Source organism: Lissotriton vulgaris, chromosome 1_1 (assembly GCF_964263255.1).
Source record: "Lissotriton vulgaris chromosome 1_1, aLisVul1.2, whole genome shotgun sequence".
NCBI classification, from domain to species: domain Eukaryota; kingdom Metazoa; phylum Chordata; class Amphibia; order Caudata; family Salamandridae; genus Lissotriton; species Lissotriton vulgaris.
In genome coordinates, this window is record NC_141685.1 from 1,886,257,703 (window position 1) to 1,886,272,422 (window position 14,720).

A 14,720-nucleotide genomic window follows, 5' to 3' on the forward strand; every position below is an offset into this window, starting at 1 on the left:
GGTTTTTGACTTAGTTTGGCTGGGATCCCTGCTAATCAGGGCCCAGCCTATCTGCTTTCCTCTTTAAATTGATTGCATGTACTTTAGGTACACTCCAGATTGGTTACTGGGTTACCCTTGTGAGTCCCTAGTATATGGTATCTTCGGTACTAAGGGCATAGGTACCCCAGAGGCCTACCAGGGTCTGAAGCATGTATTATGCCACCCCTGGGAAGCCTTCCAAAATGACACCACAGGTCTGCTACTGCAGCCTGGGTAAGGTGGTGCATGCACCCCTTACTAAGATATAGGTTACCTAGATCTACCTTAATCACTGACACATATAAATCTATATGTCACTCCTATGGCAGGCCTTATCAATCCTGAAGGCAGAGTGCTTGGTTTTGTGTGAGAGGGTGCCCATGCATGAGCAGGACCCCTCTGCAGCTTTCGGAATCACTCCTCTGTATCTGTTCTGTGATGCAGCCAAACCCTATACTCTTAAGTGCATTATAACCTTGCGGTCAATGCTAACTTTGGAATGGCTGCATGGAAACATGTCCTGTTTGGTGTCAAACACTTTGGAATCCTACCCCTCCCCCCGCCAGTTCTGCCAGCAGGGGTAGAATTCCACCCTTCTAGAGGGAGAAGACATGTACACACTTACCTAACCAGTAATAGTTTAAAATGTTCCACTAGGATAGCTTTCTATATAGGTTGTCTTTAAACCTACCATCAATAAGGGTCGTTTGGACTGGTGCAAGGTGCCCACTAGAATAGTGAATAGCATATGACAGGCCCACTTCTCACAAATACTGGTACATATTGATCCATACAATGTGAGAAGTTGGCCTGGCATACGATGTCCACTATTCTAGTGGGCACCTTGCACCAGTCCAAACGACCCGTATTGATGGTAGCTTTAAGACAATCTTTATAGAAAGCTATCCTAGTGGTAGCTTTGGAGAGCAGCCTTCAGGCTAAGTCTTGAAGGAATGTAAAGCAGCTTGTTTTACCAGTCTATAATCTCTTGAATGATCAAATCACCACACAAGGGATATGTATAAAATATATGTATTTATCCTAAACACAACCCCTCTAGTCTCTTTATGAGGCTAGAGGTCAAAGTACAACACAAGAACTTAAATAGCACACAGTAAATAGCACAGTAAATGTTTTGCCCTAGTGGCCTCACAAACCATATACTAAAATAGTGGTATAAGAACCACGTGAGGGATAAAAGTGAGGCCTAGGGCCTGTAGAACCGATGGGGCAACCAGGAACCACCCAAGGTATAGACGCAGGAGACCCACGGGGGACGCGTGCAGTGTCTAAACACAGCCGTGAATCACCATAGACTTCTATGAGAAAAGTTTAAGTTACAAAGTTAAAGATTTAGGACACTTAAGAGTGGAATGCGAGGGAACCCCTTCAGTACTGGACACTTCAAGAGTCAAGACCCACGGGAACACCGAAGTACTCGTGTTACCTCACCCAGTGAAGTCGGTGCATAGGTGTCTTTTCGTGTCAGGTTTCTCCGTCAATTCCTATGGAGAGCTGCAAAAAAGTGCTGCAGGCGACCAGGAGCAAAGTTTCCAGATGAATCCAAAGGTGGATCAGAGATCATAAGAACCTGAAAGCGTAGGGGACAGAGTCTGGGTCACTAGCCAGTGACCAGGATGACTACAAGAAGATGCCAGCCGATGTTGGGTATTTTAAGGTGAAGTAGGTGAAGCTTGACTCTTCAGCCACGAAGTCCAGGAGGCGTCAATGATGACCAGGATCTGGATTTGAGCTGTCCCACAAAGGATGTTGAGTGCCACAGCGTCGGTATCCAGATTGGACCCAACAAGCCTTGGCAACATCAACCCAAGCAAGATGACAAGATTGGCTTCGGTGCAGACCAGCAAGGTCTGGGGCATTCACCCTTTGGAGGGGAGTCAGAGCATGTCTGGAGCAACTAGGAAAGTTCAAGAAACAAAAGATTGTCCTTTGTGGGGACCCACTAGCCAAAGGACTAGGGATCATCCAGTAGCCTCAAGCTGCGGTGAAGAAAGCAGGTCCACGGAACACTCGTGGAGTGTAGGCGTCTCAGCTTCAGTGCAAAAGGTGCTCGGGGCAAGGGCAACAAGTAGCCCAATGCACAACTTCGGGAAACTTCAGGAAGTAGGTGCAGTTGCAAAATTGAAGGATGGCCAGGAGTTCCGGTCCCAAGTCTCTTGTGTCAGCTGCAGGTCTCAGCTTTGCTGGGATCTCTTGTCGGCCACAAATGTCTGGAAGTCCATGTCCTGTGTCACAGGTTTTACGGGATCTGGTGGGAGCCTCGTAAATTCAGACCGGCAAGATGCTCTTTGATTCCTGTTTGAACAGGGAGGTCACTCCTTGACCCCAGGTGAGATTTCTTCCATCTTCCAGTCGATATGGAATGTCGAAGGTCCAAGATTTTGTCTTCAGAGTTTCGTCCAGGGTAATCTAAAGTCCTGGTGACTCGGTTCCCATACTTGTACTAAGTTTAGGGGTTGGACTAACTCTGGGGTCCCACCTATGGGAGGACTTGTGGAGGGGGTGCCCCAGCAACCGGTTTGAACTGGGAAATGCATGGAGCACCTTGTGTGCCCCAGGCAGTGTCTGAAAAGCATTCCCTGAATGCAACTCACCCTGCCCCAATACACTAAAGCCTGTCTGGGGAGGTGCTGGCACCTCCCTGGACAGGAAACCTATTGTGCAGGCCTCCTCTGCCTGAGTTTCATCCAGAAGCAGGAGGTCAAACTCGTGTCTGTGGCAGCAGCATCCATTTTGTTATGCTGAGGCTCTTTAAAAATGTTGCTGGTATACCAGTGTGTACATGTCTTCTCCCTCTAGAAGGATGGAATGCTACCCCCGCCACCAGAACTGGTCGAGGTGGAGTGGTAATATTCCAAAGTGTTTGACACCAAACATTACATGTTTTTATAAGGCCAAACCAAGTTTAACATTAACCGCAAGGATTATAATGCACTTATGGTATGGCCATATCACAGAACAGTTATAAGGAAGGTATTCCGAAAGCTGCAGAGGGGCTCAGCTCACACTAGGGCACCCTCTCACACAAAACCAAGCACTCTGCCTCCAGAATTGTCAAGGCCTGCCATAGGATTGACTTATAGGTTAATATGTGTCTGTTTTAAATGATAGATATAGGTATATTATATCCCAGTAAGGGGTGATTGCACCACCTTACCCAGGCTGCAAGTGCAGACATGTGGTGCCATTTTTGAAGGCTTCCCAGGGATGGCATAATACATGCTTCAGCCCCTGGGAGGCCTCTGGGGTACCTATGCCCTTGGCACCTAAGGTACCATATACTAGGTACTCATAAGGTAACTCAGTAACTAATCTGGTATGTACCGAATGTACATGGAATCAACTTAGAGAGAGAACAGATAGGGTGTGGTCCTGATTAGCAGGGCCACAGCCAGACTAAAGTGGAAAAACTAGTGAAACACCAAAAAGTGGGGGTAACCATAGGAAGCCGATCCTACTCTCCTACACATACCACCACATCTCTTTGCCTTCGATTATTGTGATTGTGCTATTATATATTAAGTACCATTTGTTGACTGTCCACAGTAACCGTTGTCTGTTAAACTGCAATGTACCCTGGTTCCGTGTGAATATGGTGTCCCTTTTTTTTCATACACGACACATAGATTCAGTGCCACTGGTGTACATTCACTTACATTGGTCTACATTCCCCAGTAGAGCTTACATAACCCCATCTAATTGCAGTGTTTTTGTCATTAGAAGACAATTTTCAGTGATCTACCAACAAGGTAATTTTAGGCTGTCAAATGTGATTCATGGAACGCTCAAAAATGAAAATGTTTTTCGCCTTCGGCTGAAAATTAGATTTCGAAGCTGCAGGCATTTCTTTCAGCCACTGAACTGAATTTGAACGTGAATGGCATGTTTGAGGCGGTTTTTGCATTTTCTATATGCTGTAATAATATTTCCGAAGAGACGAACCGTCTTTGTCTCAAATTAGAAAGGTAACTGCAAAAGGTAAAACGCTTTAAAAAATTTTTTTCTTTTAAACATAGTTCTTTAGCAAGGCGGACTGGTTGTACCTGCCACTCGGCACTCAGCATTTTCCCGGGAGGCTGGTTTTGTTACGGGGAGCCCATTTTGCAGCAGTGCTGCATTATCGACCCCAAGTAACACAATTAGCAGGACTGTCCAGCACAATGACTCGCTTTTCACCATCACTGCAAAGTTCCTTGTGTACCCAGCAGTTTTCAGGCAACAATAAAAGTGTCAATAGTGATATCTCTGGTAGTTTATCTTCCTGCTGGAGAGAGATCAGAGTTATGTCAATAGTTTTGACTCATGTAATGTAGTGCAGAGGGTTAATATGCCTGCTGCAACGAACGGGTACCATACAGATCACAGAATTGTTTTTGAACAATGTTTTTGAATGTGCATAGCTCAGTGGATTACTGCTTTTGTCACACAAATCCTTTTTGTTACTTGCAGTTCCTCACTTACAATCATAATAAATCGAACACAGTGAGCTATGAACTGCAATCAAAGAGCAAACTACAAGGGCAGGTTCGAAAGTTGTGTTTTTTCCCCAGTCTTTCATTATCCTAATGCTGCTGAAATGGGTTTGTTTGGGTAACAGATCATTCTTATTACTAAATCCAAACACTGTGTTACATTTTGAATCCTGAGTTTGTGCTTCTCCAGACCAAGTGCTATTAAAAAATTCCTGCCCTTATGGATGACATGTAAATACTACACCTTGGATTCCCTTTTTTCTTATTTAACATTTTCGAAACACTCATTTGCGCACACATGATTCATTGTCTCTGTATGTGTGTGATGTAAAGTGATCTGACTCCCTACACTGGTATGAGAGGTGCTGTAAAACAAATGAATACATTTGAGCGGGTCTATTGAGAGATAAGGGGCACTGTTGGAGGGTGATTGTGAGGGAATCATTTAAGGGCCCCAACACAATTGTTGCATCCTAGTTCAATGTAGGGTTATCATTTACCTGTGCTCCAAAAGCTAATAGAATTGAATATATAATGAAAATGTGCTCTAGAATGCCCCATTTTTGATTTGTTTTTTCCTCCAACATCCCTGTTTGCAGTGGTCAGGCTCACTTGCTGCACCGTAAGGGGATGGATGGTCTGACAAAGTTGGCCAGAGCTGCTTTGAGTTCCCAATCCGGCCCGGCTCTTTCGGCACACATGTGAACACAGCACTATCAACTCCGTTTCAAAAACACTTGCAACATTGTACCTGCTCTCCTTTTCTGCTCTAATGGTGTTTAAATGATGCATTTTATCGCCACTTTTCCAGCTATGGATAATGGATTAAAACAAAGATTTAATGAGCCTGCTCATATATATGTGATTATTAATTAGGGCCAGACAATCTGCTGAGGGCAGGCGGCTCAGCTTCCCTTGAGACTTGGGCATTTACGCGGTGATGCATAGTCAGTGTGGAGTGGTGCCTGCTCCCACATTTACTACTTCTTTCCCGCATTTACTCCTTCCTTTTTTCTCATCGGCTTTATTGTGATGGATGCTCAGTCTGACCTTCCTCATCACAGGAGGTGGTGTCATTATGAGGTACAGATGCAGATTTTCTTTTTTTTCAATAATACTGACACCTCTGAGGTCTAAGCTTACAAGCCCTCTGTTCCACACCAGTTGTTGTGAAATATACCTCATATTATCATAGCATTATTCGAGGTATTTATTATAAATAGTTAATATATTTGCACCTACACTTGCTAATGTTCATATTTTTGTATTTCTTTAAGTGGTTGTGACAAACTGTCAATATTAATGGTGTTTTACCTCAACTGCTCTAGCTGCAAGGACCTTCGCACTGCAAAGCGACTAATGCTTGTTTACTACTGTTCTTGTTACAGGTCTCACTTCTACTGCGAAGCAACCCACACGTTGACAGATTCATCAGCCTTGGCTGGAGGTGTAGGGGGCCATCTGGAGGCATTGCCACACCTAGAACTGAGGTATGTACTCCTACCTATGGTGCTGAAATGTCATGAAACTGTCCTGCCTTTAGACTTTTGATCGTCAAACACATTCACATATCTAGATTTCTGGATTTTTTTGCGGGAGACAAGTTACCACTAGATTACCTTCTACCCAGAGCTAAAGCAAGAATTGTAAGAATTCTAACAATTTCTTGACTCATAGTTGAGTTTAAACAAGAATGGGAAGTGACTAAAATTTAAATTGTAGTATTTTTGCGAAGGTCAGCCATTTTACTTAAATATTTAGCTTTTTAGTTCCTTAGAAATTTATGGCTAAAAACACCTCTCTCTTCTGATGGAATAACATGAAAATCAGACCATTACTTATCTACCACATATTTTTCCCAGATCGCGGGTGTAGGGATCTATGCAGACAGATGTGAAGGAAGAGCTTGTCCACCATATCCTCCAGCATCCACGTAACATGAAGAGGCTGGACTCGCAGTTTGATTTTTGATGAGAGGAAGCATCCACTTTAGGGGCCTCCAGAAATCACTGTTGGATCTATGTTGGGCAGAAGTAGCGGGTCTCAGTCACTGAAATGGCTTCTAGTCTTCATGTCAGAGGACTGCTTGCTGTCAACTGAGCATTGTTTTAAAAACATATTTTGAGTCGTTTATTAACTTATCCGCATGTCATTTGAGACACTTACTAAATGTAGGAGGCTGGCTTTCTTAAGATACAGTCAAGTAGAGATGTTCTCTTTACACCAATCTTGCCTGGCTCTACTGGGTTATAAAAGAGCTCAAATGTTCTACAGCCAGCTGTTTGATATTTTTGATTCTGTGCATGGATATAGCATTACCTGGGAAGTAGGTCATAAAATTAAACTCTCTCCACTCTGAACCTTATCCCAAATCTCAAGAAGGAAGTGAGGTGAGAGAGACTGCCAAACATATATGGGATGACCCCGCTTAGGAGAATTCCTAAATGTACTACCTGACTTCTAGCATTTATTCAATCTTTTTTCCTTTTTTCCTTTCCTCCTTGCGATCCTTAGTTCCGTCTTTTTTCTGTCTTTCTATCCTTCCTTCCTTTTCTCAATCTTTCTTTTGACCTGTTTCCATCGATCATTCAACCTTCATTTTGAATATCCTTTTTCCATCCATCTATTCTTCCTACTCTCCATCCATATTTCTATAATTTTCTTTTTGTATCCATCCTTCTATACATACTTGCTTCTGCCCTTCCTTCTTATAGCCACCCTTCCAAACATCCATCCAAACAATTCATCCATCCATCTTTCTTAAATCCTTCGACCTGTCAGTCTCTTCATCCGCTAACTTTCTCCAAACATCCATCCATCCAAACAATTCATCCATCCATCTTTCTTAAATCCTTCCACCTGTCAGTCTCTTCATCCGCTAACTTTCTATCCATCCATTCACTCTTCTCTGCTTCCACCCACCCTTCTCTCCGTTTCTCATCGTCCACCCATCCTTCTCTCCATCCATCTTTCATCTTCTGATTAACCAGAATCTCTGCATCCATCCACCTCTCTATCCATTTCCTAATCCATCCTTCCACTCATCCTTCTCTGGTCCTGCCTTCTCTTCCTCTCTTCTTGCTATCCTCTAAGAGTGATATTTATGAACTACTGTTCCAAGGCTAGCAGTCTCTGATCAAAGTTAAAAGTTATACTAAAAAGTTGAACAATTCATTTTAATCAAATCTGGCCAGTGGCACCTACCACACACCCAAGCCGCTAGAGTGGAGAGTTAATGGCGCCCCTGGTCACTACTTGCATGTAAAGGTTCACATTATTTGTAGGCGGCTCGCAAGAATTTTAGAAAAGAGCGCACACAGAACACAAATCAGTTGTTGGGCATAAATCACTGAATTTGAAGCATGTATTTGTCAGGTCTACAACCTAATGAGTTAGTGAACACTTACCAAGCTAACTTTCCAGACATTAAGGGATCTTGTTGCTTTGATGCTTAATATGACACTCTTGTGTTGCTGATCATCAACATGATTTCTTTTGTGTTATTAGTTATAACAGCACCTCTGTTGACTATTAAATCACAAACTATGACAGTAGTAAATGGTATAAGCTCCTTCAGGAGAGATATTACATTTGCTGAGGGGCAGCAGACGATGGGGTCAAAGCATGCTGCACACTTACCCCATCTCTGTAACTGAAAAGCTGTTGCAAGTGGGTAGCAGGGCATTCAGGAACTTATGAAACCACTGTTGATGGTTTAAGTATGTCTGGCTAAATGGATTCCCAAACCAAATAAATGGGTATCCGCGCCATAGACAGCAACTTTTTCACCACTCTGTAAATATTGGGATTCAGGGTAATAGTTGGATGGAAATGACAAGACTCCCATGGACAATTTGGATGCGTTCAAGTTCCAAAGCCAGGTATAAATATGAGTATTAGCTTTTACGTTTTGCAGACATGCACATTGGGCATAATTATTCCCCCGAGGGGGTCACACTTCCTGTAATCAAGCACACTGAGCACAACCGCTCTCTAGAAACGTTTTCTACTGTGCAATTATGCTCGTCTGCACATTGCACACCAAGGTACTCTGACTTAAATCACAAATTACACTGTGTTAAATCATTAGGAGTGAATATTCCTGAGACTCTTGCATACTTTCAGATTTGTGCTCGAGAGTAGTCTATGTTTGGTTTACTATAGATAGAAACAATTTGATAAATCCATTGTCCTCTTTAAGGAGAAGACTGTGGTTCTATTTCTTTGATGCCTCCGATATCACATGTACAATTGCAGATCGTATTAGCTCATCTTCCTGTAGGGGTTTTGCCATTTCAGGTTGAATGTAACATTCTAATTTCTGACAGAAAAAATGATACTGTATGTACATAACCAGCTAATTTACCATGCACACTCACATCTGTTAACTTGCATATCATCAGAATGGGGTATATAGTATATTTGGGATTACTGAACGTTATTTGTATGTGCGTGACATCTTATTGCTAATCAGCAATGTAATGTAAATTAGAGTCCTGGAATGTTTGTAGCTCCACTAAAGACAGTTAAGTGGCTCAGGGCTAATAATGGCTGGTTAAAGCTATCTGCTCCAACGTTCCAATGTTTGTCTTGCTGTTTCTCCCTTTTTTTATTTAGAACTTTCTACCCTTATTGGGTGGAATGTTCTAATAGCCTTATAGCCTTTCTGCTTCAAGCTGTACCGTTTGTTAAATGCCCTTTCCCTCTTTATAGGACCTCGGCTGTTGCTCGAGCCTATAAGTCTGGCTCAGGGCTTTTAACAACCCTTATAGCCCTCAGCAGTGGTCTGTACAGCTTTAATACGGCTGGGGCAATGCTGATTCGCCTCCTTTACATCACTATTAAACGTAATGGGCTGTATCAACATAACTGCACAATTTTACAGCAATCAACACAATAGAACAACATACTAACAGAATACATCAATCACAAGGCAAGGACACATCAGAAAAATAAAACATCACATCAATACAACAACCACAAAACAACAAAAATTAAATAAATGACGCAACACATGAACAAAATTTCAGTGCAACAGAACACAGAGGAATAACATGCCACCATAGAACAATCCAACAAGATACACTAACAAAAAATACCACAGGGCTGTTGTGATTGTTCGTGCCATTTTAATGTGGTAATGTGTTGTAATGTTGTGGTGCATTGCTGTTTTATTTTGATATTGTGTTGTGTGTTTGTTGTAGTGTCTTTTCATTTTGATGAGTTATCATGTTGCTGTGTTGTATTGTGAAAAAGATGTTTTGTGTTGTTGTAATGTGTTTTCTTGCAGCCTCTTTTTGTGTTGTTTTGGTAGAACCATTTCCAAAGGGTGCTGCCATAAATTTTACATCACATAAATTACAGGGATTTGATAAATCAAAGTGTCAAACAGAGGACAAGTGTAGCAATTGAGCCATGGTCATTAAGCACAAGAGTAGGAAAGGGGTGGCATGTTGGCAGTGATGCATTTTGAACCACACTGTTGCAAATATATTCCTATATCATGATGTGATAGTGCACCATCATTTGCATGCAGCACATTTTCCATTGAAAGTGTTACTAAATTTGAAGAGGTTTTGTTTTACTGCTAAAACTATATTAGATACAAACGATACATAATGTGTGTGGTTTCAGTGAATATTTATCACCTGCACATCACAAAGTAAAGTGCCTTGACTTTTTTTTATTGTATTAAAATATTTGTTTCCATCATACTTCAGAATTATGAAACATGTGCTCCGTTTGTGCTTTCTCAAGTACTGATAACATTTGAAATATGTGTAGAGTTCATTTATAGACATTTACATTTTGTTTTGTGTCAGAAAGAAAATGATATCCTACAGCCTTTCCTTTTACACTCCCTGTACCTCTTCAGGATTGCCATTTAGTTCAGTTTATAAAAACCTCTCAGTTTGAAATCAGAAAAAAGAAAATTAAACACCATTCTCCATGTTAAAAGAGTAAGCAACAATTTGTTTGTATTCAATTCAAATTCCTTTATTTCGACACGAATGCCATAAAAGAGTCACAACACAATTCATTACAATAAAATAAACATTTTGTCTAAAAAAAATTAAATACATCAATAAAAATACATTTCATAATACAATTACATCGAAGCACAACCGTTTGTAAAGTACCAAAGATCTTCCTGTAGTTACTAGGGCATATTCTGATTCTTTTCTTAAGTTTATGCTTCATTTATAACTGTTGCCCCTTTTTTTTCCTTAGGAAAAAATTGAATGTAAGAATCGACTAACACTGAATACTATTGTTTGGGATGTCTTTGTTTTAAGTAATCTCAGCGCCTGATTACATGATCTCAATCCTAACAATAAGCATAATGGTTTAATCCATCTTCTTCTGGCCAGTGCATAAGCAGGGCAGAAAAAGAAGATGTGAAACTCGTTTTCAATCTGGCTACAATCACACATAGAGCAAATTTCATCTGCCACCAGGGGTGGAACATTAGGCCTCCTTGACCAACGTGCCAAAGTTGTTTTAATCAGAAGATTCCCATTTCTTAATTTTAAAAATAGGGTTTTGGCAAGTGGGGGCTCTATCTCATCAAGAAAGATCTGTTTGTAGATATAGCCTGACATTTAACCCCTGCTTGTGAACAGACAGCAAATGTGACAAGATATAATCCAAATTTAAAGGCATCTTAACTGCTCATTCATATTTTGAACTCGAACATGATTATTGTGGGGGTGCTGCAGCACCCCCTGCACCATTACTCTCAGAACCTATTATTTTTTTCTATCGAGTTGGTTTCTGTTGCACTGCTGTTTCATATTTTGTGTTCTGTTGCATTTTGTTGTGCTACTGTTTCTGAGCTGTGATGTGTTATATTGTAGTTATGTTCTTTAACCCCTTGCGCGCTAGCGGTTTTCCCGCTGTGTGCTGGGTTTTTCGAAAACCCGCGTTACATGACGCGCTCAGCTCGTCATCAGCATACGAGGCGTTAACAGTCTTTTTGTGTTGCATTTTGTTGTGGTTGTTGTGTGTTATATCATGTTATGTTTTTCTTAATATTGTGTTGTCTGACAGCTTATATTATTTGTATGAGCTGTTATTTTATTCTTTTGTGTTATATAACTCGTTTACATATATCAGAAAACTAGGGTAGATTTCCAGCCAAATGCAACACATTTTATTAACATTCTACGGAAAACCATTTGCTAACTTACAAAAGTGGTACCATACCACCTCCTCAGCTTTTTTACATTTTAAGATACAGAGTAACCCAAAACCTTACCAAAGACAAACCTTCAATTAGCACTACTCACTCACACATTATGTGATCACTTCCTAATGTGTTGTTATGGCCATTTCAGGAATAGAACATGTTTCTTGGCACACTTAAATAAAACGCTCAGCAAATAAATGGTGCAGTTTTAAAATATCTGTACAGGAGGTTGACAAAAATGTTTGGGCTTCAGAGATCTTCATTGAATTGCATTGTAGTGCAGTTCCTATATTCCCAATAGGCTCTGCGCATTGGAATTATATATCCTAAAGATGTGACATAGGACTGAGATCATTATGTCTTGATCGAATATACTAAACTTGATTGTGAGTGCCAGCTTGCTCAGAGGTCACTACAAACTTTATCAAATTCACAAGAAGGGATTAGTTTCTGACAACCGCATAAACATGACAACTTTGTTTCCCTAGGACTGGAACAAATATATAAAGAGTTGTGGAAACAATAGATAACTAGTTCACTCAGTCAATCGTGCATGCTTAGTTTCTACAGAGTTGCAGAGAAATAGTGAGACCGGCGTTTTCAATAAAAGGATTTATTGAACAGTCTTCTTTCCCATGCAAGAGAGGTGAACTGCTACAATTGTTAGACAGAATGCAAAGTATAATGCATACAGCAAGAATAGTATTATAACATAATACTGCAATAGCATTGTCTCATGCTATGACATATAAATATACATACATAAATAACATAGGATAAAATACTCAACTGGTGCTTTTAAAATACGCCTACCCCAATGTACCTAACCTAAGTCTAGTACCAGGGAAGAAGTGCTGCTAAGCATAAGTTTTAGTTCTGCCAAGAATTGCCAAAGGTTTCTGTAGGTTCTAATCAGCTCCATACCTTAGAATGAAAGAGGTTGGTATCTCTGTCTGCTTACTCGGGACTCGATTTCCCAACACCCGCAAGGGGAGTCAGAAACACTGGAGCTGGATTCTCGGCATGAGGATGTCAGCTTCTTGTCAGTGCGTCAGCTGGAGAGTCGGCTTCCTTCAGCACTTGCTGTAGCGAGCTGCGTCGGGCAAGTAGGTAGTCGAACTGGACCGAACCACACCATGCTTTGTTATAGCAAGTGAAGTTATATTTATACCTTGAAGGTGTTTAGGAATGCCAGCTTTGACATAAAGTCAGGCATATGAACGTCATGGGTGAACCCCTAAGGAATAGTTGTTCATGCATAATAATGAGTTTCTTGACGAAATCAATTAATTAATCAATCAATCAATAGAATTTGTGTAGCGCGCTACTCACCCGTTAGGGTCTCAAGGCGCTGAGGGGTGGGGGTCACTACTGCTCGAACAGCCAGGTCTTGAGTTGTTTCCTGAAGGAGAGATGGTCCAGGGTCAGCTGTAGGTGGGTGGGGAGGGTCAATATCCAGGCTAGGGGAAGTCCCTTCTGCTTAAGAGTCTGGTTTTCCAAGAAATCGTTGTGACGTTGATGAACGGATGGAAGTAGCCATGCCTGTATTCGGGAAGCATGGGCTATGCCTAAATAAGGGCTTGATTTCTATGCCTATATAGGGCAACATGAATCATACCTATATGAGGGCATGAATCGGGAAAATTAATTGGGAATCTAAAACGCCATACAACAGCATCACCATTGTAACTTTGTGGCTGGACTGATTTCTACTATGTTCTTGCATTTGTTTTTTAGGACTTGCTTGACACAGCTGGACATATTGTTACCCATTCTTTAAAAAATACATATAGTGGGCTTAAGTCCGGTCCAGAGTGGTATTCCTCTCTTGTCATGCTAAGAACGGTTGTTTGGTGTATTATTCTGCCTTCCATGGAGTGTTTTAATTGCAGTTTATTAGGGACTACTTTACATAACAAAAATGATATGAATCATTTAGGAAATGATAGATGCACTGTATGCAGAGAGCAATCGGTTTTGCTCTTTTATGTTTTTACACTGCAGCCAACTTTTTAAATGTTTTACTCGGAACACAAAATGCGAGCCTGTCGTATTTTCTGTGCCCGCGTGTTTGCTCTGTAGCTGAGCAAACACAAGGAGATGATGGACAGAGCGCTGACATTTTTTAAAAACAGATCTGGGTTGAATCCATCATCGTTCTTTAGCTCACTCCATCACCCCAGTTCAGACACAGCTATATTCAAATCAGTCTTGACCCTGTGCCTGATGGGAACAGTCCACCTAAACTGCCAAGTCTTGTCTTCCCTTGACCGGAAATAGGCATCCTGGGACTGGCTTCGGGCTAACAGCCCTCATCAGCCAGGCTGTCCTGAATCCAGTGGCAAAGTGAGCAAGAGACCCACATCTGGGCATACCCTGCCAACTTAGGGCGAATAAAGCAAACACAAGGAGATGGCAAGTAATAGGTCACGGTATCCCTTTCTACGAATGTTAAGAAAAATCTTGCATTTCAAACCATTAGATGCCTGAAAAACTGCAGTGTCCTCGCTTATTCTGTAAGACTAGACTACTGTAACAGTCTGTACATGAACATGCAGCAGCAACATCTTCATAGGCTTCAAGTTCTTCAGAATGTGTCTGCCAGACTTCCTTCTGGAACCCCTACATTCAGTCCCATCAATCCGGTGATCGTGGACCTCCATTGGCTCACAGTCACACAGAGATTTAAATACAAAGCTCTCTGTATAGCCTATAAGGCTTTCCAAAATTCTGGCCCTGCTTTCCTCAGACAAAAGCTGGCCTGGTATCTTCCTAGCAGAACTCTCCGATCCTCCCGGGCAAACCTCCTGACAGTAACAAGATTCATAAAAAAATAACTGGGAGGTTGAAGTCTCATCCTGGGCACCGTCAAAACCAGGAAGGAGTTACTTCTTTCGATCATTCTCCTCTAGTCTCCTGGCATTCAGGAAGGCCTTGAAGACTTGACTTTTTACCCATTAGGCCGGCCATGCTCTGGTACTAGGAGCTAGCACAGAGGATGCCTTTGGGTAGCTGTA

The 14,720-nt window shown here is 41.5% G+C and overlaps 1 protein-coding gene across 14 annotated transcripts in view; it reads left to right on the forward strand.

Moving 5' to 3' along the window:
* Nucleotides 1-14,720, forward strand: part of NRCAM (neuronal cell adhesion molecule) — a 967,670-nt gene that overhangs the window by 320,727 nt on the left and 632,223 nt on the right. For all 14 annotated transcript variants that reach the window (XM_086919453.1, XM_086919434.1, XM_086919444.1 and 11 more), the window contains exon 3: nucleotides 5,903-6,004. The gene's annotated coding sequence lies outside the window, so the exon portion shown is untranslated. The remainder of the gene's footprint in view (nucleotides 1-5,902; nucleotides 6,005-14,720) is intronic.